A 6,000-nucleotide genomic window follows, 5' to 3' on the forward strand; every position below is an offset into this window, starting at 1 on the left:
TCAACTTACTGGATGAGTCCCACCCACACTGCAGAAGGTAATACGCTTTACTTACTTATTTAAATGTCACTTACATCTAAAAAATACTTTCACAGCAACATGTAGACTGGAGTTTGACCAAAAACTGGGCACCATGGCCTAGCCAAGCTGACATAAAATTAACCACCACAACAGTTAATATTATTCCAGTATTACAGAAAGAAACAGGTTTTGTAAGGCTTATTTAACCAAAGTTACCAACCACCACATGTTGAAGTACACACTAGAAGATAGATCCTTTTGCTCCTCATTATATGCACATTCCACTAGCCTCACTGCATGTTTGTTATTGTATTGCAGAAGATTTTAATTTTTATGAGAGTTTTACATTCCCTCAAATAAGAGACCCAAAATTCAGGCTGTATTTAGCTCTGAATTGACAGCCAAAGACCTACACCTGCCCTGCCCAATGTCAAGAGCACAGAACTTGTGCTTAAGAGGTGACTACTGACACATATAATGTGAGCCTTTCAAGGTAAACTAAGACATCAAGTTTGGAATATCACTCAAGGGAGTACTTCAGAATTCACAAAGCTACTTCCTTTCAATATGAATTTCCAAAATTCAAAAGTATTTTTGAGTGCACAGACCCAGACATCACAGAACATAAAGTTTTGTATCAAAAATTAAGTTTGATGTGAAAGACAATGTCAAGAGAATGAGAAGATAAACCACAGACTGGGAGAAAATATTTGCAAAGGACATATCTGACAAGGGAATATTATCCAAAATATACAAAGAACTCCTAAAACTCATCAATAATAAAACAGAATAAACCAATTAAAAATGGTCAAAAGACCTGAACAGACACTTGACTAAAGAATATGAAAGCAAATAAAGCATATGAAAAATCGTTCAACATTCTGGTGTACAGTGTAAGGGTTTTGGCAAGTGTGTGTGTGTGTAGACTGATAAAAAACAAAACAGCATTCAGCCTTCAAAACGAAGGAAATTCTGCCATTTGCAACAACACGGATGAATCTGGAGGACATTAAGCTAAGTGAAATAAGGCAGACACAGAAAAGCAAATACTGTAGGATCTCACTTATATGTGAAACCTAACAAAGTCAAATTCACAGAAGCAGAGAGTAGAGTGGTAGTTACCATAGACTGGGGGTGAGGAAAATGTAGACAAGTTGGTCAAAGGGTACAAAGCATCAGTTATGCAGGATGAATAAGTTTTGTAAATCTAATGTGAAGCATGGTGACTATACTGCATGGAATACTTGAAACTTGCTAAGAGAGTAGATCTCACCAAAAAAAAAAAAAAAGATAACTATCTGATGTGATAAGTGTTCATTAGCTTGATAGTAGTAATCATTTCACAATGTATATATACATACATCAAAACATCATGTTACACACCTTAGATACAGTTTTTATGTGTAAATTGTGTATTTTACAAATTTCTACTTGTAAATTATACCTCCCAATAAAGCTAAAAAAATAAAATGTAAAAAACAAAAAAGTTAAAATAAAATGTAAGAAAGAAAGAAAAGACATGGAGGAAACTTAAATGCATATTACTAGGCGAAAGAAGCCAGTCTGAAAATGCTATGTACTGTGTGATTACAACTCTGTGACATTCTATGAGGACAGATCAGAGTATCCATATGATACTATAATTGTGGATACATGTCATTATATACTTTCCAAAACCCACAGAATGGACAACATCAAGAATGAACCCTAGTATAAATGATAGACTTTAAGTGATAATGATGTATCAATGTAGAATTCATCGATCGTAATGATGAATTACATCATGTGCCCCAGTGGTGTTGATAGTGGAGGAGGTTGTGAGGATACAATGGAACTCTCTATACTTTCTGCTCAATTTTGCTGTGAACCTAAAACCGCTGTAAAAATAGACTATAATTAAATGACAAAAAAAGAACTTCAGTTTTGAGAATAAAAAGTAAGAATAAAAGTGTAGACTAAGAGACTACAAAGTAGAAAAGTGTGTAAAAGAATACCTTCAAATAGTGATCTGTGGTGAGTTGTACCAGAAAGCTTGTTCCTATAAATCAGGATATCTGGCATCTAATCTCAGCTCTGTTATCCACCAGGTGGTTTGATCTGGGAAAATTCCCTGTCCGTGACTTGTCTAAATAGCTCATTAGTGGCCTGACCCGAACCCATAGTTTTGTCTATTTACAGTCCTCCCCCATTATCTAAGGTTTGACTTTTTGAAGTTTCAGTTACCCACAGTCAAGCTTGTTCTAAAATACTAAATGAAAAATTCCAGAAATAAACAATTTATAAATTTAAATTGCACATCATTCAGATTCGCATAATGAAATCTCAAGCATCATGCTATGACCACTCAGGATGTGAGTCATCTCTCTGTCCACTACATTCATGCTATATGTATACAGTAACCGCTGGTTAGTCACTTAGTAGCCATCTTGGTTATCAGGGTGACTGTTGAGATACTGAAGTACTTGTGTTCAGGTGACCCTTATTTCACTTACAAATGGCCCCAAAACTCAAGAATAGTGAAGCTGGTATATTTGTTATAATTGTTCTATTTTATTATTAGTCACTGTTGTTAATCTCTTACTGTGCCTACAAATTAAACTTTATCATAGGTATATATGTATAAGAAAAACAATATATACAGTTCAGTACTTTCTACAGTTTCAGGCATCCTACTGGGGGTCTTGGAACATATCCCACATAGATAAGTGGGGAACCACTGTATAATTAAATGTCTATATGATATCTATACTCAGATGTTGAAACAGTTCTTCAAATTTGGCATGTCCAGAATTCAACACATAGTCTTCTTTCTTCCTGTCAAACTTGGCCCCCATCCAGTGTTACCCACCCAAGTCCAACTATCTGCTCATGCCTTGATCCTTGAAATTACTCTGGACACCATTCTTTCTCTCCCACCTTGATACCTTTCTTTCTCTCCCACCTTGACATTACTTAACCAATCATTAAGTCTTGTCAATTTTACCCTTCCTCATTCTCCAAGACCATGATTAATTATCATGGCACCTTCCCTCCTCTTCATAGTTCTTGTGTAATTTTACATTTATTTGTGTGATTATTTTATTAACACCTAAATTGAATACACATCTGTTCTCTGAACACCAAATACCCCAGCAAATGTTTGTCACATAGAATGATTCAATGTATATTCTTAAATGAATGAATGTTCTCACAGGTGAAATTCACTGAATAAGATACTTTAGACTTGTTAAAAAATTATTAAATCCTGAATATTGATCCTCCCCCCAAAAAATAAAGACCTAAAGTTGGTAAAAGTGAAAGTCCAAATGATTTCTCAGGTCTCATCTTATTTATCTAATCTGTGTGTTTCTAAAAGGCTACCACAAACAGCAAAGAAAACACTCTCTCATCATGGACAGGGGAAAAGTAACACAGGAAAATGTGTGGGTGGAAACTCTCAAGGGGGGTCTAGGGGACACTTCTGCTGATGGTGAAGATACGGAGCTGGATATATCCACAGGGGAAAAACAAAAGATGACAACATGAAACCACGGCCCTTAGAGAATTCAAAAAGGGCTTATTAAAATATGAACTGAGTTTGAGAGTAAACCAAGCACATCTATCCACTGAGGAAGTGGGCAACTTTCTAGAATTTTGAACAGGGATGAGCAAAAAATAGAACAACCCAAAAGACTTACTATAAGAGCAGCAAGAAGGCAGGTACCTGTTTCAAGAAAGCCCAAATCAAGGGTACCCCACATTTAGAGCCATTAAAAACTAGATTGGCAGACTTTCAAAAGATCAAAAATTTGGCAGGATGGGAGAAGGAGGATTTGCCAGATTAATATACCAACCACTGACAAGAAATCTGTCTATGTTAATTAAGCATATTTATATACATGTATGGTAAGAGTTCCTGTCCCATATATCACACAATCTCAGGACAGCTGGGAGAGGAGACTATAACAGTCTTACCATATTCTGTAATACAGTGACATCTGGATAATGTAGTAATATTCAATATGAGTATTTCATTGCTACCCCACTAAATGTTAAACCACAAAGGCATCTTCCTTCCTTTTCAAGAGCTATTAGCTGAAAAGACCTGAAGATATAGCAAACATAGATGTTAACACATGAAAGAAGATCAATTAAAGAAGATTGAATATTCCTCATGAGCAAAGAATATAAAGTTAAGATTCCTTTTCCTTTTTTGAAAAGTAATGTATGGAGAGAAATCTAAAAATTAAAAAACAAAACTTAAAAGCATAATTTAAAAAATCTAAAATTCAACCATGCAGCCATAAAAAAAGAATGAAATCATGTCTTTTGCAGCAACATGGATGGAGCTGAAGGCCATTATCCTAACTCAGTTAACTCAGAACACAAAATCAAATACTGCATGTTCTCACTTATAAGTGAGAGATAAACAATGGGTGCACATGGACATAAAGATGGAAATCATAGACACTGGGAGCTCCAAAGGGGGAAGCAGAAAGGAGGAAAAGGGTTGAAAACTTACCTATTGGGAACAACATTCACTACCTGGGTGATGTGTATACCAGCAGCCCAAACCTGACCATTACACAACATATCCATGTAAAACTTTGCACATATACTCCCTTGAATCCGTAACAAAATTTTTTAAATTCAATCAGTAGTTTAAAAAGTAAAGCTAAGGAAATCTTCCAGGATGTGGAATGAGAGAAAATGAAAGAAAAGAAGAGAAGGGAGAGTGAGAGAGAAAGAAAGAAAAATGGAGAGAGAATCAACCTAAGAAGTAAAATATCTAATTAACAGAAATTCTAGTAAGAACAGAGAAAAGAAAGGAAAGATTACTATTAAAGCAATAAAATACAATTTCCCAGAGCTTGAGAGACACAAACTTTAAAAAAAATCCAAGAAATAACAGAAAATCCGTGCTTAAAGACATTTTTGTGAAATTTCAAAACAAAATGATAGAGAAATAATACATCTTAGAAAGAGGAAGAGAATAAACAAAATACAGAATCTACAGAGGAACAAGAAAGTCATGCCCTTTCAAATTTTTCATTAGAAGTGGTAAAAACTAGAATATGGTTATGCAAGATTTTTTAAGTACTGAAGGAAGATATTCTCATCCTGGAATTCTACATCCAGACAAATCTTTGGTAAACATAGAAGGAAAATAAATCCATTTTCTGACACTCGAAACCTCAGAAAATTTACTTATATTTTGCAGAAGATGGTAAAGCTATCCTCCAGCAAAACAAGCGTAAAAATTAAGAAAAGATGTAAGATACGAAGAACTGTGCAACAAACCAAAATATGCATGAAAAGAAATCCCAGGATGACAGCCTGCAAAGCAATCTGTGCAAATTATAACCAAAGCCATTTAGATCCAGGATAACTTCATGAAAAAAAAATATGAAATATATTTATTAAAGAAACTAATGAGCCATAAAATATTATAGGTATTGTAAAGTAAGCACGTATTTCTGCTCAAAAAAGCAAGAGGGCAATAATAATGCCCAAGAAAAAAACTTTCAAAACTCAATGGCCTAATATAAAAGCAAAACAAAATCTAACTTTGGAACAATTGATGAAGTCTGAAAGAGATCTCTTTTTTATTAATTTTTTCATACTGAGTGATGATATTGGAACTGTATAGAATGAACACACATTGGTTCTCTAGTGTAATATTTACATAATAAAGAGGCAATATGTGCAACAGTCAAGGGAATTGTGATAGAATGCAAAGATGACAATTCTCCACCTTCCTCTAAAAGCACACCACAACAATGTAACTTTACAACCATTCGTAACAAGAATGGAGTCTACTTCCTTTCTTTTTGAATCTGGGCTAATTTTGTGAGTCCTTTTGACCCAAGGAATGCAGCAGAAGTAGCAGTGTGCCATTCATTTCCAAGCCCAGGCCTCAAGAGGCCTGGCCTGCTTCTGCTGTCTTTCTTTGAACCCTGACAGTAGCCTTGTGAACAGACCAAAGTAGCATGCTAGGTG

This window comes from Chlorocebus sabaeus, chromosome 12, assembly GCF_047675955.1.
Source record: "Chlorocebus sabaeus isolate Y175 chromosome 12, mChlSab1.0.hap1, whole genome shotgun sequence".
Classification (NCBI taxonomy): domain Eukaryota; kingdom Metazoa; phylum Chordata; class Mammalia; order Primates; family Cercopithecidae; genus Chlorocebus; species Chlorocebus sabaeus.